The 25072-nt window shown below is 38.5% G+C and overlaps 1 protein-coding gene across 4 annotated transcripts in view; it reads left to right on the top strand.

Annotated features, from left to right (window-relative positions):
- Positions 1-25072, top strand: part of CADM1 (cell adhesion molecule 1) — a 396491-nt gene that overhangs the window by 305286 nt on the left and 66133 nt on the right. The gene's annotated exons all lie outside the window — the stretch shown is intronic.

Raw genomic sequence — 25072 nt, 5'->3', positions numbered from 1 at the left:
GTTGGATTCCTAAACACGGGAAGATGTTAGAATTCCTTTCTTTTAAAAATTGGCTCAACATTGTTCTCCAAATATAACCGTGAGAACTCAGGAAAGGGATGGGGGAGTGTGTAAGGTTGGAGGCGGCCTAGTATACTTTGTTTCAAGTGCAAGCACAGTCTAATGAATGCATTAAATTTTTCTTAATGCTGACTGAGTTTTCATTACAAATTTAATCATTTTCATGTATTCATTTCCTTACAAAGAGATGGAGAAATACAGCCATTCACTTACCTCCATAGCGTTCCTGCATGGTAACTGAGGTCACTCCACTTTCAGCTTTTCTCGTTTTTAGGTGTGAAAGTGAGGCTATTAAGAGAAATCATCATCACTATCATGTACTAGCTGGTGTTTATTGAACCCTTGTGATGTCAGGCCCTGGGCACATGCATAATCTCACGTAATCTTCACTTCGGTCTTCCCCATTGGCTCATACGCATATTTCCATTTTGTAAGTGACAAATGGGGGCTTAGGTTAAATAGCTTAGTCCCAAAGTCACACAGCTTATACAAGTGGAAGCGGGATCGAGCCTAGATACATCTGATTCCACCATCATTTCCACAAATATCCTCATACAGGCCCTTTCATTTTGTTCACGTAAAAACTAGGTCTTTGAAACCTGAAATTTGCACAGAATGTTTTTCTGTGGCCTTGAGATAGGGTATACTTGTCCTTGGTCACTGCAATAGATGACAGAGATGGAAGTGACTCTTTTAGAACTGAATGTGTCATCTATATTAGCCCATACCAGGAAGCCATTTTTGATGTTTGTTTTTTCTAATTGTGTGTTAAGTAAAGTAACTGGACAAACAGTCCTCTCCTGCCTGCTAATCTGCTATAAATCAACCTTCAGATGTTAATAAAGCAAGTCAGGACTGACAAAGGAAGTTCCATTTGTATTTTAAACTCCCAATTCATCAGGGTCTCCTCCTTTAGATCTTCTGTGAGAGTGTCCTTGGTCTTAATATAGCTGGAAGATAAAACGCAGATAAAAGAGCCATTGTCTCTGAAGAGCATTAATAAAAAATGAATGTTGATACTAATTAAGTAGTATTTAAACACACGGGGTGGAGGCAGTAGTCTGCTGGGAGCTTCTGAGTCTGTTAGATTTTAACTCTCTATCTCATCTTCCTCCTCTTATTACAGTGCCCTCCCCCACCACCCAGCTGCCTCATAATGTAAGCTGTCACACTGGAATTAGAAAAGATATATATATATATAGACATATACTATAGTAGATTCCCAGATCTTTTCCTATTGTTCTCATTTTGTACTATTCCTCCCTTTACCCTTTCTAAAATCTGTTTCTAAAGTGTTGCTCATTTCCTATCCTTTTCATTGCTTGCCTGTTTCCACTGGTTGCTGATAACTTAGTTTTAAATTCTCCCTAATTCTGTTATGCTGGATGTAACGGTAAGAACTCCCAATGGCCAAAGGTGGAACAATCTGAACAATGCTGTTAACCATAGTATTGGAACATAAACCAAAGAATAAAATAAAAATCCATGAGTACATTCAACTATAAATGACTGAATGAATAAATGAGTAGGAGAATAGGGAAAGCTCTTCTATACAAAACTGTTTCCATTAAAACAGTGAGAGAAATTAAAAAAAAAAAAAAAAAACACTTGAACACCATAGTAGTAATTGCTGCAGGCAAGATCCACCAATGACTGTTCAAATTAATGAGCAAAATTTTAAGGGGAAAAAAGCAAGGTAGTTGCATAGCCTCAAAAGTAACTCCCCCAAATACTTATTAATTGCTTCAGTGGTTCTAACATGTATGTATATCCATACATTCTTTGATACTTCTCCCTCCAGGAGATGGAGCTGAATTCCTCTCTCCAGGAGTGTACTCGTAAGCTGGACTTCAATGACTCTGATTCTGAGGAATGGAAAGGGAAGAGTAGTGATTTCCCTGTGGAGAAACCTGGCATACACCATCTTAGCCAAGTGATCAAAGTTAACACCACCAGTCGAGGACACTGGTGTCCTGTATCCCGTTGATAGGATCGGAGGAGAAGCTCACATCACCACCGTAGTATTCTTCTCTCAACTCTATCATCTCAATCTAATCATGAGAAAACATCACACTTAAATTGAGGGACATTCTATAAATTAGCTAACCAGCACTCTTCAGACTCTCAAGGTGGTATAGTAGTTTCATATGATGTGAATTTCTTAGTTTTGATAATTGTACCATGATATTTAAAAATGTTTTCTTTTTTTAGAGAGAGGGGAAGGGAGGGAGAAAGAGAGGGAGAGAAATATTGATGTGAGAGAGAAATATTGATCGGTTGCCTCTCGTTAGCACCCAGACCAGGGACCAAACCCACAACCCAGGCACGTGCCCTGACCGGGAATTGAACCGGTGGCCTTTTGCTTTGCAGGATGTTGCCCAACCAACTGAGCCACAGGGTTCATGGCCTCAGTGCCATAATTAAGTACAAAATTTACATTAGGGGAAGCTGGGTGGGGAGTTTATGAAAACTCTACTATTTTTGCAACTTTTGTAAGTCTTTAAAGCACTTTAAAATAAAAGGCTAAAAAGTAACACCTCAAAGTTATAGGAATGCTTAGGTAAAGAAATTATAGAATTGATTCTTTTATTTGCTCATTCATGTAATTCACTCATCCATTTGTTCACTCGACAAACATTTGTTCCCCAGCACTGTATGGAATGCTGAGGATGTAGCAGTGAAGAAGACAGCATGTGCCCTTCCTTTGCAGAGCTCGGTATACAGGTCCTGATTCAGAGGAATTATTTGGCCATCACTTGGTTCTGTTAGTATCACAGCCAAATTGGGCATGTGGAGGAGGTTTAAACAAGGACTGAAATAGGACAGGAGGGTGCTTATGGAGACACAGAGGAGTGGCACTTAACCCATCTGTGAGAGGCCATGTGGCTTCCCTGACCACCTTAGTAACATGAGTAAATCCATTGTTTAATCTTTCATTTAAAGCATGTTCAGTTTTTTCAGTAGGAATGGCATCTTTTGACTTAAACTTTGAAACTGATTTTCTCCTCTTGTATTCTAAAGGCCTTAAAAGCAAGAACAGTGTTATATAGTTTTTTTATGTGTTCTCTAGACCAGAGAGAATGCTACAGAGTTTTTGTATGGCATAAGAGTACTCAAATCATTTTGGATTGGAAGTTTATTATTTTGAGTCTTACTTAGCAATAAAAAATATGTAACAAAACATATAGAAGCTGTTGTGATTTTTCAATTGAGTAATAAAAATCTATTGGGCTATATGGCAATTTTGATGTTAGAAAGATGTTCTCAAACATACTGAAATCAAAACAAATCTTTATGCAAGAGGATTTTCGTTGCAACATTTTTAGAATAATAAAACTTGAAAACAATCTAAAAATATAACAAGAGTGGATGGCTATGTGATTTTTTTTGCTTTACTTATGTGTTTTACTATAAAACATTAATTAATAATTTTATGCACACACACAGCCTTACACTGTATCTGGAAAGGAAAAGGAATACACTAAAATATTAGTAATAATTATCTCAGAGTCGAAGGATTTTCTTGTCTTTACTTTTTTGTTTTACTTTTTCTTCCCTGAGTGTGTATAACTTATAATGAGAATGAAAATTAAAATGTTCAGAAGGGTATTAATTCTTAAAAGCAGTGGCGTAGAGGTAAACTCCTAAGGCAACGGACTCCTAAGGACTTCTTAGGACTCCTAAGTTGAATCACAGATGCTTTCAGGAAAATGAGAGTTCTTCCAGAGCTCAGGAAAGCTAGCCTCAGTCTTCTTGAGTAGCATAAACAATGAGCTAACTTCATTTTGTGCACCATTTCTCAATATGCTTTTAAGTAATGTCTTTGATGGCTTTGTGTAGGAAAAAAATATGTGTGCATAATAGGTATACACCTCAGGTTCCTCTCTCATAGCTTATAAGTCTCAAGTGTTTAAAAAAAAAAAGTATACTTGACCTATGTAACAAGTTGGTAAATTCTACATCACAAATTCCAAAAAGGTGCTGATAATAACATCATTAAAAGCACTTGGAAGTCTTGGTCTCAAAATTTATTACAATGTGGTAAGCAAGCACAGCCCTAAATGTATCAGTGTCGGTCATTCTTATATGGCCGTTTGACCTGTTGTCAGCAACTGCAGCCATCATTATTCTGAAAACTTAGGTCTGACCTACGCCACTCAGGCTATCAGGCACAAAGAGAGAGAGGCCCAACTGACCACACCGGGAGCATCCTGACACAATACGCTTAAGGTTACGAACCAGGGAAGGGAACAGTTCTTAGAATGCTGAGACCCACCTGTCCAGGTTTACTTTATGTGCATAGATCACTGGGTCTGTCCTAAGACCAACTCAGAGAGGTCAGTCCATGCACATGCAAGCAAGAGGGGAAGACAAGCCATCATCGTAATGGGTCAGATGATGGAGAAGCAGGTTAATTGACGAAGGCGCCAGAGCTTAAGAATTGGGAGGTTTCAGTCAACAGGTAAAAAGTTTCGTGTAAGCAAATGAAATAACCTAGAGATCTATTACACAGCATAGTGTCTATAGTTAACAATACTGTATTGTATACTCAAAACTTGCTAAAAGGATACATCTTAGATTAAATGTTCTAATTACAAGAAAAATAAAGAGGGTAGAAATAAACTTTTAGAGTTGATAGATACATTTTTAACATGGATTGTGATTGTTCATTGGTAAATACATATCTACAAACTCATCAAGTTGTATACATTAAAAAGTACAGTTTTCTGTATGTGAATCATACTTCAATAAAGTAGTTTAAATAAAAAAATTAAAATGTCAGTAGGTGGTTCTTAATCTATCCCACAGACAGCAATAAAACCAGATTTGTACTGTTTATATAATAAGGTATACCAATAATTCAAAGAACTGATAACCTCAGTCTTATAAAGAACTAAGAGATGAAACCTTTAGGTCATTTTATTAGTTTATGGTATTAAAGACAAATACCGTATGATCTCACCTATAAGTGGAACCTAATTAACAAAACAAACAAGTGAGCAAAACAGAACCAGAGACATGGAAATAAAGAACAAACTGACAGTAACCAGAGGAGAGGGAGGAGGGGGATAATGGGGAAAAAAGGTGAAAGGTCATTATGGAACTTGTGTAGAGGACCCATGGACAAAGACAACAGGGGGGTGAGGATTGAATGTGGGAGGTGGAGATGGGTAGGGAGGGGGAGAGTAATGGGGCAAAAATGGGGACAACTATATTTCAACAACAATAAAAATTATTATTATTAAAAAAAAGAGATAGGACTGAGAGAGTGGCAGGGTGAAACTAAGGTGAAATGAGGTAGACAGGAATAGAGCCAGGAGTAGGAGTGGGAGGCAAGGATGCACAAGAGTTTAGGAAAGCTTTGGGTGATGGCAAGATTGCTACTTGGGGTGTTTTCAGGAGCCGTTCCTTTAGCTCCACTTGGACTGTACTCAGACATAAAGGCGCAGATTTCTAACAAGTAGGTAGGGATGCTAGCCTGCTTTTTTTTTTTTCTCAGATAAAGCAACTGCCATTCAGGTTTCTTAATGTGTTGAGCTATAAGCATCTAAAACATTAAAAGATTGCGATTTTTACCTTTATTTTCCCCCAAACTAGGACTCTTCCTATTGAAAGGTGGATGGAAAAAACTAAAAGTATAAGTAAACCCACTATGTCTCCCAAGATTCATTTAACCATTGCCTCCAAAGAACTGAAATACATTAGTGATCTTGGTGACATGTTACAGTAAAAGTAGTTTTAGCCTCTTGACCTCAGCTTCCAGTGTCCAAAACAAGGGTCACCAGAGATGGTTTTGGACCCAGGGCCTAGTTCTGAGCACCACTAAACTGTATGGCCCAAATCTGAAACAGGTGGTTGAGATCCAAAGCTGAGTTCTAGAGTAGGTTGGGAAACTGGTGACACGGTGTGTCTCGCTGTCCCTTTGACCCTCACAGGCCTTCCATTGAGCCTTGTTTACCATGCTTTTCTTGTGGTCTATGACAGATAAGAACTGTATTGATTCCTGACATCTGCTGGCAGTAACCTTTGAAAGGGCAGGCGATGCATCACCACAGAATTTTATCTATCAATATTGGAGTAATAGAAAGACAGGGATGACATCTAATCACAACACTGCTGGCAGATCATAAATCTGAGCTGATAGGGTACTAGTAATGGACAGTAGAAAGGGGACACGGATTAACAATCGGATAAAGTCAGGAGGACATTGAGATGGAAAGGACAAGATTTGGTCATAAGAAAAGTCGTAATGGGAAGGGATGGTTACCCCGCAGAGACCTGGAGAAGTTAAGAACCTTGCTCAAGTTTGTACAGCCAGTAAGGGGAGAGCTCCCGTCCAAGCCATGACTTCCTTAAGTATAGAATACACGTGGTGAAGGATTTAACGAGATTATATATGCCCGTCCTCAAAGCGTGGTTCCCGCTTGGGTATTTATTACAAATGCAAATCCTGGGGCCCCACCCTGGACCTGCCAAATTAGGAACCCTGGTGGGGCCCAGCAAACAAGCCCTTCAGGTGATTCTAATGCCGAAGTTGAGAACCACAGATGTGCTGCAACTACCAACACCAGCACGGAACTAGGGTTCAAAAACCACAGCCCTTAACTGGTGTTTTTACTGTTAATATTATTTAGTCCTACCATTTATCCTAATAACTTCTGTTACAACTCTACAATCCTCATACCCCTCATGTATATATTTTGATTCTTAGGAAAATTAGTGGTAAAATGAAACATTTTTGAAAAATAAACATTTGTGACACGTAAACAATGTTATAGAACTGGATATATAATTTGTACACTCTTCAGATTTACCAGGCTAGAGGATACCAATATCCTAAAGGTTAATGTTCTAATGTGTGCTGTGGGCATATTAGTGCTTTTTGCATGTCAGGAAGCTTCCAGCCTGGACAGTGAATAGTACTACAGTTTAATAACATAAATGGAGTCTGTCTGATTTGGCAAAGAAACAGCCTTCCTTAGGGCCCAGAATATATAGTCCCTTCTGCAGTTACACTCACAGTATTTTTAATCATTTCATGTTTTTATTATATCCCAAGTACAAGGTGCTACAAAGAGTCCCTGGTGCTGACAGTCACTCAAAAATTGACAAATCTAAAAAGTGAATAGAAAGGCAAGCAGCCCATTAGGGGTTTTCTTTTTTCTTTTTCTTTATTTAAAAAAAAATACTTCTTTAAAAAAACTACCTTATAATATTGAGAGGGTGGATTTTAGCGTCTTATACATGAGAAGTAGCAGTAATAAAGTCCCCCAATTGTTGGTCTTTTTTCTGCAGAAATTATGGCTGTGCACAACAGTGGGGGTTTAACTGTGTTTCCATGAAGTGCGTAATTCACACTCTAAATGTGACAAGCATCACTGCCCATAAACCTAACGACTTTTTTAAAAGACCGAAATTCAAAACATGATTCTCTCTGAAACTACACTTCAGTAACCTAGCAGAAAACCGTTCAGAGATATGCTCCCACTGCAGTAACAGCATCTGGGCACACCAGTGGCAAAAATGCTGAAAGCTTTCATACAGGAACCCATTTGTCAGAGAAATGAAGTGCGAACCAGTTGCAGTTGCCATATGTTAAGGAACATGAAGAACAAAAACTAGAACATGGCAGTGACCATTTAGCTGCTCCACCCCTTCTTCCTCCCACCAAAAGAAATGATATAAAAGTTTATTAGGAAGCTGATGGAAGGGTTGAAATTCTAGGTGTATTAAGTTTCAGAATGAAGGGAAGAACTTCCCCAAGTTGAGGTTCCTCCTCTTAGGTGAAACCTTTGCTTCTTTGCTTTTAAGCTAAGAGTTACTTCCTCCCATGAGCAGCTGCTAAAATGCTGTGAGTGGGTATCAACAGCAAGGCATTTTCACTCCTGCAGCCGCAGACAAGGCCTGCCATCCGGGCTGCTCCGCAGATGCTCACTGTTCATTAGGAGGCCGTGTCGAAGAGAACCTGTGGTTTACCTTTTCTTCCCCTGAGCATTCTACGAGATTCTTTCCGTGCCTGTTTCTTTCTGCCTCCTGCTTAAAACATACTAATTTTCTTAAACTGCTGTTTATGTCGTTACCTATATTTTGGCAGCAAATTTTATCTACTAGACGCAGTAGTAAGGCCTACTATAACGGGCAGTATAGCTTTTTACTTTTTTCCCCCTTCAAATCATATAGTTGAATTTCATGGCTTTTGTAACATACCCAGCAGCCTCTTTTCAGCTTATTTTGGACTACATGCTTCATTTCCCTATTTGTTATTGTGTCTTCAGTAGCTCAATGTGCATGAGTACAAAACATACGGTAACAGTGCAGCTGAAGAAGCAAACATTAGCAGGGTACAGCATGTGAATTGACAAATCCGCTAAGTGTGAGAGTCTGGCTAGAAGTCATCTCTTGTTGCAGCTGCATGCGGAATAATCTATTTGCTCTGGTCGCAGGCAGCTAACTGCTTTGGGAGAAGGTGTTTCATTTATGTGATGGTTGTTCTATAAAACTCGAGGAGGAATACTAGATCCTGATTCTCGTTGACTTTAAGAATGACCCATACAATTTCTCTTCATGCAAACTTGAATTTTTTAAAATCTGTTTATAAGTAACAGAAGGTGTTGAAGGCATATTTCTCCCTGAAAACTGACCTCATTTGGTGGTGGGTATTCATGATCTCTTTTCTCCCATGGCTGAGTGGTTTACCAGTTCCCCTGAAACCGTTTGTCTGGAAACACACCTCTTTCTAAGATCTTCCTTGGTTAAGACATTAGTCTCATGTTTATGTTCAAGATACCAGGAATCCATTAGAATGACTATACTCTAGGCCAGAGCTCCTCAAACTGTAACATGCATATGAATGATCTGAGTCTCTTGTTAAAATGCAGATTCTGACTCAGCAGGTCTAGTACGACTTTGAGATTCTGCATGTTTAATATTCTCCCAGGGATTTTCAAAATGCTGTCCACCACACTAAATGCCAAGACTCTAGTGGGGATAGGGTGGGTGAGACACCCAGGTCTCCTAATTACATTTTTGGTAAAAGTGAGTGCTACAAAAACCCATTTCAGTAGTGAACAACAGAAGTGATGAGAGTGTACATACAATTTGCCTTCCAACTCTTTTTTTTTTTTTTTTTTTTAATTAGCTCTCTGCTGGAGTTTAGTAGAGACAACTAGGGAAAACTCAGGGGCCTCCTTTGCGGAACTGAAAACCTATTGCTGCCAAACCCACGTTTGTCACCTCCAACTGTTCTCCACTCCCCTCCATCTCTTATTTCTCCCAGCCTGAGCTCTGCTTTCTTCTCTCCCTATTTGCTTACCTGGCTCTTATCAGCTGTGAATAATCTGTGGCAGAAGTCTCTTAACTGATCTTCTTGACTCCAGCCTTTTTCTGACCTCCAGTCTTCCCTCCCTCTCCCCATAGACATTATCTTTCAAAACACAGATGTGATCATATCACTCCTTGGATTAAAATCACTTAATGGCTCCCTATTAATTACAAGATAAAGTGCAAATTCCCTAGCCTGGCATACAGTGTCCTTCAATATCTGGACCTGATGACCTTTCCAGAAAGAGTACCTTCCTGTCAGTCTTCAGAGCACACTATACTCTTTCCTTTGTTGTTAAACATGCCATGAGCCTTCTTTCAAATTTCTCCTCTCCCTGCCTCTAGAATCCGCCTGTCCTGAGTGAGTTGTTCTCCATCCTCCATGTTCCCATGACACATTAATATACCTATGACCTTGAAGTCTTACCACATAGTGTTGTCATGGGTGTGGCATGTGGGGTTTTTTTTTCCCCCATTGAGGCTATAGGCACAATACTAGGGCCTGTTTCTTTCCATGAGCCTTGCAAAAATGATTGAGCCATGGAAAAGAGAATGTTTGGCTTCAGAATAAAATATACAATTGGAATTAATAATTTCAAAAGCAAAATTATAAAAATGCTTTGAAATTTTTAATTCAGAATTACATTTAATGTGGGATATGGATACCACTTAATGTTTTGATGTTAATAGACTTGTTATCTCCAGAAGTAAGAGTGCCTAGGGCCTGTGAAGGTCTTACAACAGCCCTTCACTGAGTAACTTTATTCAACAAGTATTTATGTAACACTTTCTTTAGAAGCTGAGACTGAAGTATGCTTTGGGAATACAAAGATGAAGAACATAGTAGCTTGTCTCAAGGAGCAACAATAGTTATAATGAGTATTTCGTGGGCAGACAACCTTGTGTGTCAGCTCTCACACTGATTGTCACATTTGGTTCGCAAAATATCCTAGTGAGAGAGATGTGTTTATACCCATTTTACATTGAGAAACCTGAGGCTTACAGAACTTAAGTAACTTTTCCAGGGTTTAGCTAATAACTGGTAGTGCTACCATTTGAACCCAGATCAAAATCCAGAGAAGAAAACAACCCTATAAACGAATGATTATAGAACTATCTATGTTGCGAATGCTGCGACAAAGACAAGTACAACTCACCACAAGGCAAAACTCTAAACTCGGGGCGGGGGGCGGGGGTGGGGGTGGGGGTGGGGGTAGAGCTGGGTTGGGCATCAGAGCCTCACGGACAAAGCAGGTGAATGACTTTCAGCTGGATGCTGCGGGATGAATAGGAGGAATTCCTACATGGTCAATTTCCATGCTTTTATAAACAGATTAGTAATAGATAGGTTTGACAAATAAAAATGACATAAGATGTTAATGTCAATAACACATTAATGTCAGTCACCAATTTTTTATTGATTTGCTTCCTACATTCAAAGGTTTATTTTTACCTAAGAAAATAGCTACTGGTGTCAAAGTATATAATTGTCAAACTAAACCAAATATTATTCATTAAATTTTGTTTGTGCACTTTTCTTTCCAAAATAAAAAATATTTTGAAGGCTACTGTGGCATGAAGGGGGAAAATTACACCCCCTCATGCCACAGAAGTACACCACTTAGTAAGGTTAGGTTCCTAGAGACCTTCAACATCCTGGACACACCCAGGAGCTCATTAGTAGTCTGGAAAGGTCTCAACACCTTTCTCAGAACTCTTGCACTTAATAATAAAGGAAGGGATCACCTGTGAGAAGTGACAGCCAGCATTGAAGGGAAGCAGCAGAGGACACACACAAGCCTAACAGGCTGAGATTGTTTAGACAAGGGCCAAATAGTCCTACATATTTCATTAACTCGTGGGATCCTACTTGTATGGGGGCGTGTGACGAAGAAAAAGGGGAAGTCAGCAAGCTTTGTGTGAATTATTTTTGTTTCGTTTCCTTTCATTTTAATTTTGGCCTTCAGAGGAAGTCAGTTGTAGGAAAAGCTCCCTTTCATGGGGGTGCTGCATTCCCTCCCAATGCTAGTTAGGTGTCTGAGGTGTTGACGGTTGAGGTTTCCCAATGAGAATGGTGTGTTATGTTACTAGTCTAATACTGCTGACTAATCTAACACATCCTTAGAACACAGAGATTATTCTCTGAACTAATTGTAGCCTTAAAGGAGGGAACACCAGAAAATAATTAACATTTTTAATGCTCTAGATTGAACTTAATTCCAAATGTCCAGTCTTCTGCCTATATCTGCTAATCGCTGTATACTTTTCAAAGTTATGATGGTTTTAATTTACAGTTTAACATGAATGATGGAAATGTTTTAATTTACTCTGTGCTTTTTAGTTAGACATAGAATGAAAAGAATAATAACTAAAGCTCTGAAACTGAAAGATTCCAGCAGATTTTGGAAGATGATAGGAAGGTCCTGGTACTGTGGACGGAGGCTGCGTGTAGACAGTGACGATGCTGATGCAGTTGGAGGAAGAGAAGATTGTATCCTTTACTTAGCATAGTTGGAGTTTAAAAAATACTGTTGCACACATTTCCTCACTCAATTCTCATAATAAACCCTGGAAGGGAGGTACCATATAACCTTTTCCAAATGTTAAAACCGATTCAGACTTTCAGTTCTCTGTTTCACCACTGGTAAGCTCAGAACTGCAACACGAATTCCTGTTCTTCGAGTCTGATACTCTCATTTTTCTTTAGATGCCCTCTTACAAGTGAAAAACAAGGCAAAAGTAATGTCCTTGTATATTTCTAATTTCAGTGATAATTATCAGTAACCCACACTCAGAATATTCTAACCAAGTTATTGTTATAGTGGCACCAATTTGGATAGTTCTGGTGCACATCTCACTAACGCAAGCTTTGCACTGGGAACTCGTCAATCATGAGAGTAGAATCTTCAGTCTCCTTTGGCCACTCTCCACATGCAATCCCTTCATCAAACTCTGGTTTGAAAAGAGCTTTTCAGCTCTTGTGTTTCTTCCCACACCCAGCAATTCAAGAGCCTGGAGTTTTAAAAAAATCACCACTTGCTCTATGACTGATGGATAATAGAGGGGATAACTTATCAAAATAACAGCCTTAGTCACGGGACCCTATTTTATAGCCAAGAAATTGTCATTTCATGTAATAGTGCAAAGGTACTCAGCTTCCTGGTAGGAGATATGACAGCCAGCATTGAAGGGAAGTTGAATGTTGTAGCATTTTTCAGCGCGATGATTATCATGGGTTTACAGCTGTTCCTTGAACACACCATATTACATACTTTTGGAATGCTCTCTAGAATAAGAATATGAAACATCTCCCCCTCCCCTTTCCCCGTTTTCTGTTTCTGTAGCAATGTTAGTTGAAGCTGACATGCACTCTGAGTCCATATCTGATGTGTTCCAACTGATATTCTTACTTGCTTGTCCTGTCCACTCTAAGCTTTCAGTTTGGAAGGTTTTCAGTGGCTCTTGTTGGCAGGAAAAATGAACAAGGAGATGTAGAAAGAGGCTGCTGTTAGAGCCAGATTTCAAGTCATATAGATTGTCAATACTAATGAATGCTCTTGAAGCAGATACTGTAAATGCCTGAAGTTGGACTTGAGTGGCCTTTTGAGTCCAGATCATTTGGCAGAACAGATATCTTTTCTCTAAAGAGGAAAGGCCCAGTATTTAGACTTTGGTTGTAGAGCTAATTTTATCAGTGTTGCATATTGCTGATAGGCTTCAAATTCCTTTAAATGCTAAGGTTAGTACTTTAGTTTTATTCCCAAATCATAGAAATGAGATATAGTAGATTCTCCCATTAGGTCCTCTCTGCCCTTTCAGCATTATGAACCCTATTAATGTAGTAAGATTGTTAATAGCACCAGATCTAGACTTAAATAGACATAGTTTCACATAGTACTTCCAACACATAATCTTTTTAAATCTCAGTTTTCTTAACTGTATAATGGGGATGATGATAAGATGATACTGTTATGAGGATTAAATGAGATAATGTAAAAAAATGAGGGATAGCACCTGGCAGAGAGAAGACATTTTAAAAATATGTTAGCTATTGTTATCATGCAGATGATTAAAATAATGTCCCCTCCAGAAAACTTCTTTATACTCAAAACATTAAAACAGTAATGAACACTTTGGAAAATAAATAATTTGTTTCTCTTGCCTCCAGAGGTAAGAAAAAGCAGTCACTTCCCTTTTCTTCCCTGTGTGTAGTAATTGTAATTAAATGTTATAGCCTGTGATTTTAAATATCTTATACTAATTGTTAGTCTTTTAACAGCCTGAAAGGAAATGCGAAGGGAAGAAATCAGATTTTAGTAAGTTGAAATAAAAAGTAACCCATTTAAGCCCTGGCTGGTGTGGCTCAGTGGATAGAGGGCAGGTGTGTGTACCAAAGCATTGGATTCCCAGTCAGGGCACATGCCTGGGTTGCAGGCCAGTTCCCCAGTAGGGGGCACGTGAAAGGTCACCACACACTGATGCTTCCCTCTCTTTCTTGCTCCCTTCCCCTCTCTAAAAATAAATAAATAAAATCTTTAAAAAAAAGAAGAAAAGTTACCCATTTAGTCATGGTACCTCTTGTCAAAGGGAGATTGATATTAAATTGAGTACTTAAAAGCAGGGTATAAAAAATAAGGGAAATACATGTGCCATCTCCACTGAGACTTGCGATTGAGTTGTAAGGAAGTTCAATTGTAAAAAAAAAAAATAGAGAGAGAGAGGAGCAGTTAGTAGCACCAAGTAGTGTAAACAGCCTGCGGCTCTATTACGCTTATGACTTACGGGCATTGAGAGAAAACAGTTAAGTCACAGTGACCACAGCAGATGGTCAGTCAACCATCTCCATAGCTTGAAATCTAAATGTTTTGTTTTCATTTGGTTAGAAAAAGGCAACATTATATTTTGTACAGAGTGAGAGCTCAACAGAGGGCAGCAGCATTGTATAAAAAAAATGATACAGCTACTCAGATCTCCTGAGGTTTGAGCGAAGTCCACATTCGCTTAAGTCTTTATAAGCATAATAGAGCCTAATATTTGTATCTTTCTTTTTGGTTTTCAAATATTTTAATATGTATGTTGAGCCATAACATGTAAACTTTTAATTTAGTTATTAATAGCTTGTGATTTGGGAAGTGTAGTTATCTCAATATGTGAGTTACAATTGTTTGACCCCCCATTATCCCAGGCTAAGCTAACTGGGACTCATGACCACCACACTGGATGGTGTGAGAGTCTGTGCTTTGTCAGCTATCACCTTGTAGTTTGCACAATTCATGCCCTTTAGCATACACATTTCTTCCCCAGTACTCCCTGCTCACACCCAGCAAAATTTTGTACAACTGGTTTTCACTTTGCAAAGTACTCATTATAGAGAATATAGTATCATAGTATATAGTTCATTAGCCAAGTGGTTGATGCAGAAGATCAACCACTGGTCTCAGCACATTTTATCTAAAGGAAACAATGTATTTTGAAATGCTGGACACCACCCAGCTTTGAATTGCCACTGAAGCAGGCTCATTCTACAACTGTTCTGTATTCTTCTTGGGCCATGAGTGGGCATCAAAGCATCATACCACTGAGAAGAAACTACTTGCTTTACCAACACAATTAGTTTTATAAGAAGCCTCTGTCTTCAGATGGTTCTCCTCCAAAGTCCAAGGTGGATGACTGTGGTTCTTTTTTAATTAATATTTTTGAGCCCCTTTTTTCCCAAGAGCCTCAAAGCAGATTGAACAGGCTTAAAATGACTCTTCCACAAGGTGATTTCAATGCTATCTCACAAGCAAATAAAACAGTGACTTTTCTACTTTTGTAGGGGTTCTATTTTTTTCCCTCTCCCTTTTAATTCTCATAAAACCTGTCTACTGGATGGCATTTTCTTTCAGGGTTAGGCTATCTTCTCTCAAAAAAAAAAAAAAAAGATACTATCTTTTTGATGAACAAAAAGGCCATGGAAGACCTATCCAGCTATGAAAAGGAGTGAGAGGAGAAAAAAGTCTGGGATTTTTACCTTTCAGGTTGAAGAGCAAACCGATTTAGTGATTATCATTATCTTTTGTGGTTTATTTGTATATTCCTTTTTCTTTTATTGCCTTTCACTTCTTTGATCAGTGAATCTTAATGAAAAAGTAATTCTTGTTTAGTGGGTGCGTGCCACTCCCCACAAACATTCTCCAGCTGGGATTGCGCCTCTGCATTTTAGGGCATCAAGAAGCTCAGACCTTAAGCATCATAATTGTTTGGGCCCTTTTAGTGCTTTGGGCACTGATTAAAAAGTCCTATTGAGCTCAGAGTCTTTTAAAAGGAAGACAGTTAATGTGATGGTTAAAATTGAAATAGCACAGGCACAGATGCTATAGCAACTTTCTTTTGTCACAGTCTTCCTTGAAAGGAGTTTTCGCACAGCTAACCAATGTTTTCCTTTACGAAAAGAGGTACTCATCCTGTATGCAAATACAAGTTGGACTGTGCTCAACCTCAGTTCTTCAGGCTTAATGTTGAAAACCAACAAACACAAAGATAAAAACAGCCTGATGCCAATTCATCTTTAAAGTCAAGACTCAAGTCACCTTTGGTTTGGCATGGAATAAGGGATCATTCTGTTGGAAGAGAAAAGAAGAAGCAGCTCTAATTGCAAATAAAATAATATAAGATTAAAGGATTTCATGGAGATAAGAGAAACTTTACATAATTCTTTACAATAACTTTTGTCCTGTTTGTAAACCTGACTACCTTTCCAATTTACTAGTTGACTGTGGAATTAACAAAAATCTCTTCACTGGGTAAGTTTTGTTGGCCTTAGATCCACAAAAGACTAGGTTTGGGAACTGTAAAGGTGAAATCTGGCTGTGCTGTATCATAACTATCTCTTTCAAAAGGAGCTGCGAAATGTAAGAGATATTGCAAGATATGAGATGTATAGAACTGGACCTTTTTATAACTTGGTGTGGTTGATGTTCATTTAGACCCTGAGCTGAATGCACAGTGGCGAGCCATCACTGTAAGCATCAATATTCTTGGCTGTTCTCCCTTCACGTGCATTTTGGAGTTAAAGGTGAAATTCCATCTTTAACCCCCTTGTGGTTGTCTGAACAGTGATTAATGAACTAGATGTGATTCCCTGCAGACCTTCTGAAGGGTGGATGAAGGATGGAATTTCAGCTTTTCTTCTTTAAACCAAGCCTTTTGCTTAATACAGCTTTTAAAATTAACGTCCTTTTTTGAATGCCTAGAAAACAAAGGGGCTTTCTCAAAAGTGTATGCAGCTTGACACAATAGGCCTTAATTGGTGTCAAGATGTTAGGATGGAACTAGAAAATGCCCATTTAGCTGATAAGACTAAAAAGTGGAGCCTTGTTGTGAGCTGTCATCTCAACGTGTATTTAAACTATCGCGAAACTGAAACATATTTGCCATATAGATCATAATGACTCCAGAGGAGCCATTATACCCTATTATGTAATTACATAATCAAGGCATGCATAGTAATCAGCTTTTGGAATTCAGTGCTAATCAAACATACCTGTAGTATGTGTTTAAGCTAAAATAGAGAACGTTCATTTGCCATTAGTCAACTAAACAACAATGTGTATACAGAATATTCATGAGTAACTTAATGTTGTGTCAGATGATATTTTTTGTTTTGTATTTAGGGGACTTCAACAATTTTAATTGAAGAAAAAACCAGCACTGAGGCATTACTCTTAAACTTGCTGTTCAAAAATTTGCCCCAGCTTTGACTGATTATGAAAAGAGATTAGGTTAAATTCAATACTTTTTCCCTTCCCTAAGCTCCAGTGAAACAACAGTAATTATATTACAGGAGTCACTTAGAAGATACTGACCATTTCCATGCCACAGTGTTACAAATGCCACATATAAAACAAAGCTTTTAATTAAAATAAATAAACAACCCTATTGCTTTTGTAATTAGAAACAAACCAATAAATGTTAGTGAAAATAGCCAAGAATAGAAATACCTTGATGACCCATTAGGAGATGTGGCCTCTATTCTTGGCTGTGCCTCTCGCCCGGTGTGTGATTTTAGTCATATCTCCTCCCTAGATTCAATAAGGGTTTTATGAAAAAGAAGGTGACAAAAATGTTTTGGCCAATGTCACATACTGTTGCCTGCTAGGTTATTTGTTGAGTTGACTTAGCTTATTTTAACTCTAGGCTTATGAGCTATGTGATTTGCTTCCATTATTTTGACCATTGAATAGACACTCCTTGGAGCAGACAGTCAACATCTTCAGCGTCACTATTTGGGATAGCAAAACAGGGACGAAGATCACAAAGGTTAAGAGGAGCTTTGTAAACAGCACACAGGTTGAATGCTTTTGATTTTAAATAAATATTCAAGTATTCACTAAGGTTGAAGTGTTGCCTCTCTTTGAAATACAGAGCTGTGTTTATGTCTGTGTGGTCTTACCCTTAACCTCAGTCTATGGTGGACGGGCCCTTCCTTTAGGGCCCTGGTGCTCGCTGTCGGCTGCACATTAGATGGCTATAGATGTTACCTTAATATTTAACTGGGACTGACTTCATCAAAAGCTTCCGTGGCTTGAACTTCAAATAATTTATTTTCAAATTACTTTTACTGTAATTCTTATTAATTCAAATAGGTTTCTGATTTGATATAAAGCTGTAAATGCAGGGAACAGTTTAATGAATTGAAAGATAGGATTGAGCCTTTTAAAGGAAATGTACAAAATATGCTGACAATAATTGCTTAGATAGAAATCAAATCTTAATGGCTTTGTTAATGATTTGTAGTGAACACTGTCTTTACGTTGACTTGAGGGAACATGGGAAGATTTTTCCCTCTGGGTTTCAACGGAATCTTAATTTTTTTTTTCCTGAAATGTATTCACATCTCGTTCTAGCTCTCCAAATGTTGACAGGAATTATAGTGCCTCTATTGGTGATGGTTTGATTTGAGTAGGGCTGTTCTTTCAAGTTGGGGATGTAACTAATAGTGGTTATAAAAACGGGATCCAACAAAAATGAGAATGGGTGAGAACTCATTTGGAGCTTGAAGACACAGACGGCTCACATAATGAGAGAAAATAACGTTTTCACTCTAGCTGGTGTGGCTCAGTGGATTGAGCGCCAGCCTGCAAACCCAAGGGTTGCTGATTCGATTCCCAATCAGCCAGGTCCCCCGTAAGGGGGTGTGTGAGAGGCAATCTCACATTGATGTTTACCTCTCTCTCTTTCTCCCTCTCTTTCCCTCTGTCTAAAAATGAAGTAAATAAAATCTTTTTTAAAAAAAGAAAATAAGGCTTTTGAAAACATGCAAGTTTTTTGACTCTGTAAAGTTTAACTGAGATACCTCTTGGAGGGAAAGAGTTAATAACCCTGAGCCTTTAATTACTGTAAAATTTAAAAAACTCTTGTGGCTTTTAAAAATTAATGACAACATTGATTATCAGGAGGATGAATCTGTATTTTTAGTTTGACTTTTCCTATTTAGACAACCTGATTGTGCTGATTAACTGTTAGGTTCAGACTTCCACACAACAGAGAAAAAGAAAAAAAGTTTCCCTAATATGATTTTTCTACTGAAAGAGAAGGTCAGGGACTTTATTTGCTCTTTCTCTGGGCAAAGTGTCTTCCCAGTTAAGAGTCATTGGTACTCCTCAGTGTCAGTAAGAGTTTACATAGTTGCCATAGTATAAACCTAATTCTGATCTAACTGTGACTTGCCCTTTTATCATAGACTTGACTAGAGAGATGCCCCTGGTGTAAATGAAGTGCTGTATTTATTAACAGCCAGCCAGCGGGGCTCAAACTCTCGGTATTGGCAAATGCCCGCCATGCACTGGTAATAAAGGTGTTCTCTAGGGGCAAAGTGTGCTGAGTGCTAAAAGAATGTAAACACGGTATTTTACATTCAGTACAGTTTCTCTCTTATTTTGAAGTGTGTAATTGTGTTCTGGATAAATTATGGAAATAAAAAATCAGAAGTTGCTCATAGGAAAATAGCCCTCTTTAAAAACAAGTAAATTTTCTGAGACAGAGCCAATAGAACCTTGGCAACAAATCATGATGTTGGCTGGTTAAAAAGTAAAAACTGTATGTCTGGAAAAGCTGATAGAACTGGGTTCAAACATAGGCTTGGCCACGTAGCCGAATTACATTAGGCAACTAAGTAAGGTATGTCTGTGTTGCCCTGGCCAGGTGTCTCAGTGGGTTGGAACGTTGTCTGGCGCACCAAAAGGTTGTGGGTTCAATTCTTGACAGGGCACACGCCTAGGTTGCGGGTTCGCCCCTGGCTGTGGCACATACAGGATTGATGTTTCCCTCCCACATTGATGTGTTTTTGCGTGTTTCTCTCTCCCTTTCTCTCTCTCTAAAACAATAAAAATATATCCTTGGGTGAAGATTTAAAAAAATCTGTGTTTCAGGTTTGTGATCTTTAAAGTAGGGATACTGGAAACTCCAGGAGTTTGAGAGGGAAAAGTGTGCAAAGCATCTAACAATGGATAAACGTTTGTTCCCTTCCTCACTTCCACGTGTATGAGAATGCCATTTCTCATTTTAGCTTCTTGCTCTAAGATTTGCCCCATCACCCCCTAAGGCAGCTGGCCATATTGTTGACTAAATAGATTCCAATCAATGCTACTGTTTTGTGTAATGTCATTTAAATAGAGTTTGTAACAAAATGGTGTTTCAGGAAAGAATCCATGAGTCAAACCAATTGAAGATTGAATTAATAGGGGATTTATGAGCCAACTACACCCCCAGCCGCACTCCAGTTCTAACCCACTCAGCTTGAAATGGTCCTTTCTAATCATCAACACAAATTTTATCCTGTTTAGGTAATATGCTGTCTCTTTCTTGTAACAAATGCCCCAGCAACTTCTAGTTTACAATGGCAACATGCCTGTGAGTGGGTGGGCCTCTCCAACGCCAAAGTTTTATTTTTAGAAATTGTGGGGCAAATAGGGAAGTTATAGGGAATACAGTGGCCCATATAAATTAAAATTGATTTTGATTCTGTCTCCTAAATCTCATCTGAATATACCAATTAGCAGTCAAAAATGTCTACACATGTCAGACATTGTTCCACCCTTAAAATAAATTACCTTGCTGTTAACAGTCTTATTTAATAGCTATGGTATATTGTACCTACTTGCTTTTCTTTGCCCAGAACATGTGTTATTTCTGACTTGACAGTGCATCTGCTAATTAAGTTTTAGAAAATCAGAAAGGTTTTTAAAATGAATTATTTAAGGCACCAAAGTTGCTGGTTTGTACCCTTCTGCTACACATCAAAATGTGTTTTGTAACAACCTAATTGCCATGATATCTATTTCAAAGGGAAATTTATCGAGTCACAATGCACCCTTCTGTTTGGGAGAAATATTTGAGTATGTGAGCAGAAATTATTTTTACATAAAGGCTTCAGGCAGTTAAGAGTACTGACATACATATATTTTCATCACTGTCATTCACTTCCTTTGCCTCAAGTAAATAGGTCATTATTATTCCATTTCAGCCATCTTATGGCGCCTTGACGTATGGAGCTCTGTTTAATGTAACTGCCGTCCAGCTGACCCATATAATTTATTGGTGATTTTTACAGAGTGACATCCTTGGACCATTGTCATCAGCCAAGGCAGACATCTTTCAGCAAAATATTTCATTATCACTTGTTATTTTTAGCATTGGTATTGTACCATGTTAACCTAACTAGGAATTGTCATTTTCTGAGACACAGGATTTCAGGTCAGCCTTAGAAGTTTCAAAAATAACACAGTAATAATGATGATACCACCATGGATTTGCAGAGCATGTTATGTGCCAGAACATAGTGAGGGCCGATATTTGCAGATGGCCAAAATTGTACCTGAATGATTTATTCCATAATGACACATTGAGATGATCTGGTCTTATATTACTTAATTATAAGTAATAATTAAGAATGTTTAGACTTTTAAAGAAACAAACAAAAAGCCCCTTCATTCCTTAAAAGACAAAATTGTAGTCACTCCTCCCTGCTCTCATCCCCTGTGCAAATGTTTTATAGCCTGAATATAAATGGAGCATGCTACTCAGAATGTACTAGGATTCCAAGTAAAAACTAAAAGTATGTAGTTATTTCCACAGGAACTGTTCTATTAAGAGCATAATTGAATTGCAACTGGCTTTACGTTACAGTAGTTGCGAGACAGCAGTATCTGTGAGGCCTTGGTTTGTGTTGCAGGGATTAAAGTCTGTCACCCTGTGTTCCTTTTATAAATGGAAGATTCTCATTTGTGTTGCTAATAAACTTCCTTCAGGTAGAAGTAATCTCCCTCACAACCCAGTAGACCCAGTTTGGTGTTCTGTTCTCCTTAAGGCCAAGTCCCCTTATTTTTGAGACTGTTATAGCATTTGAATTGTGCAGTTTAATTTTTCCTTCATTTTTCATTTAAATTGGATTACCCCAAGGAAATAAGAATATTGTCCTTTCTGTACATTCTTTTACCTGGGCCAGCAAAACCACCTTGAAAAGCTTGCTTGATGGGCAGGAATTACCTTTTCCTTGTTCTTTTCTCAAATCTGGGAATAAATTGCTCCCTTCATCTAGATTCTGAATTCTGTGTTTGTCGTAGTAATTTACTAAGGAAAATAAGCATCCCTTCCTCGGTTGTGATCTCCTTTTCTCTTTGTTATTATGCTGTAACACTGCTCAGCCCCCAATGCTTGCACTGCTGGATCAGGCTAAGGTAGATGTATCCTTTCACGCACTACAAACCCTGTGGGCCCGTGTTCTCACACACAGGTTAATTCCTTGGATCAGAGATCTCAAGGTTGGGTTTCATTCTGGTTTGTTCCTGAAGCACCAAGAATGATTGTTTATCTGTGGCTCTAATAATTTCTCCCTTATCTCTCTGGTTTCCTCTTTTCTAATCCTCTACCAGAGGCTGGTTTATTTTGAGGTGAATTTGGCTGAAAGTCGTCCTAGACACTCCTCCTCACACTTTCCCACTGTGTCTTGCCAAAAAGGATCCTTCAGCAGAAGTATGATAGCAGGTGGAAATCCTTCATTTATTCTAATTGCAACTCTACTTATGCAGTCTCATTTTTTAAAGAATAATATTTATCTTCGACCTTTGTTTCTTAATGTGACAATTTTTTAAGGAAGCGAAATAGCTGTGCTGTGTTGACATATAATTACAAAGCAAGCTCCTTGAGAGCAGGGACACTGAGCCTTCACTCTTGTATCCGCCCCACTCCCAGCACATATGTTCGGGCTGATGCCTAGGGAAATGATGGTGATGGTGATGATGATAGCAGCTACCACTTATTCAGTACTAAATGCTTTATATTTACCTATTTTAACCCTCTCGACAGCTCTATGAGATAGCTTTTAATTACCATCCCATTTTGCAGATGAGAAACTGGCCCAAGGTCTGTAAAAGATTTGCCCAAGATCATACATCTCAAAAGCAATCTCTCTCTTCCTCTTCCTGATTCACCATTATAGCTATTGCTGATACTACACTTTTGGTTCTATATGTGGGGATTAGGTATCAGTTTTCAGCCACACTGCAGCTTTTAAAAAGCTAGAACGATGTCTTACTCTTCTGTATTTCCTGCTATGCCAGGTGCAGAATTGGACGCTTGATAATTGCTTCATCTTTTGTTTTTGACTTGAACTCTTCTCTATCCTACCTGTGCTGTGGAGCATTTAGGACATTTATGACAGGCCCTGACCAGTATCACTAAGGTTAGAAGCCAGGAACTAAAGCAGATCTAGAGATAAGCCTTTATCAGTGGATCTGAAAGCCTTGACTTTTTGACACGTTCTGAAAGAGGTTTTCTAAATGGTTCAATATTACCGGAGACTTTGGGTAAATCAAGGTGTGAGTTTCTGAGAGCAGAGTAAGAAACGGAACTATAAGCCTTCCCAGGGTTTTATTGAGATTCCAAAGAATTACAGTTGAGTAGGTTCTCATTCCCACACAATATAAAAATCGAACTGCCTGTACAGTAGGTGCTCCTTTTCCATGGCTTCACTTTCCATAGTTTCAGTTACTCATAGTCAACCATAGTCAGAAAATATGAAATGGAAGATTCCAGAAATAAATTCATAAGTTTTACATTATGAGTAGTTCTGATAGGCATGATGAAGTCTTGTGTTGCCCTGCTCTGTCCCACCTGGGATGTGAATCATCCCTTTGTCCACCAGCTCTACACTAGATGCTCCCTTCCTGTGAGTCACTTAGTAGCTGTCTCAGTTGTTAGATTGACTGTTGCAGTATCAACAACAGCGTTTGTGTCCAAGTCACCTGTATTTTACTAAATAATGATCCTAAAGCCCAAGAGTAGGGATGCTAGCAATTCGGATATGCCAAAGAGAAGCAGTAAAGTACCTCCTTTAAGTGAAAAGGTGAAAATTCTTGATTTAGTAAGGAAAGAAAAAACAAATTCCATGCTGAGGTTGCTAAGATCTACAGTAAGAACAAATCTTCTATCCGTGTGAAGAAGAAAAAAGAAATTTATGCTAGTTTTGTTGTTGCACCTCCAACTGCAAAAGTTATAGCTACGGTACATGTAGAGTGCCTAGTTAAGATGGAAAAGGCACTAAATTTGTGGGCAGAAGATTTGAAGGGAAAACATGTTTTGATTGACGGCATTGGGTTGCACCAGAAAGCATTGAGCCAAACAGCAAGGGAACCCTTGCAACAAGCGACACCGAGCCATTTATCATGAGTAGGGGATGGTCAGACAGATTCAGGACTAGGTTTGGACTGAAAAATGTAAAAATTGTGAGAGAGAATAGGAGAGAGAGAGAGACCTCATTCATATAACTTTTATTACAGTACAGTTGACCCTTGAACATGGGTTTGAACATGGACCCACTTATACATGAATTTTTTTTCAATAAATACATACAGTACTGTAAATATATTTTCTTATGATTCTCTTAATAGCATTTTCTTTTTGATAGCTTGCTTTATTGTACAAATACAGTATATAATATACTTATACATATATAAATACATAGAAAATACAAAATGTGTGTTGTTAGAAGTTTATATGATTGGTAAAGCTTCTCTGGTCAACAGGATTAAGTTATGGGGGAATCAAGTATACATGGATTTTCAACTGCATGGGTAGTTGGTGCCCACCCCCCATGATGTTCAAGAGCCAACTTTATATTGTTATAATTGCTCCATTTCATTAGCATTGTTGTTAACCTCATACTGTGACTGATTTGTAAATTAAACTCCATCATAGATAGGTATGCATAGAAAAAACATAGTATATATAGGGTTTGCTATTATCCTCAGTTTCAGGCATCCACAGGGGTCTTGGATTGTATCCCCTGTGGATAAGAGGAGACTACTGTACATTGGGAATGCTGACATCCACTAACAAGATTATTTACTGGTGCATCCTTCCTACTTCTATTAAGTAGTCCCTTGCATTTTCTGTGAGATGACCCAATATCTCAGCTCAAGGGCATGTGAGCTGAGGTTGAATATACATATCACCCCTCCTCCGCTCGTGGCAGCTGCAGCTCCTCCTAAAAGCCAGCACTCTGACCTTTGCCACTCTCCACACACCGCTCAGCTAGTACAAAGTACTGGAGGCTGGAACGTTGGCATCACAGTGCTGAGAGCATGTCAATTCCAGGCTTGGCTGTCTTGGTCCCTAGATCTATCTTGGATTAATAGACTCATTTTGTGGA

This window comes from Desmodus rotundus, chromosome 5 (assembly GCF_022682495.2).
Source record: "Desmodus rotundus isolate HL8 chromosome 5, HLdesRot8A.1, whole genome shotgun sequence".
In the NCBI taxonomy this organism is placed as follows: Eukaryota; Metazoa; Chordata; class Mammalia; order Chiroptera; family Phyllostomidae; genus Desmodus; species Desmodus rotundus.
The sequence above is the reverse complement of the archived record's forward strand: the minus strand, read 5'-3'. Positions and strand labels throughout refer to the sequence as shown.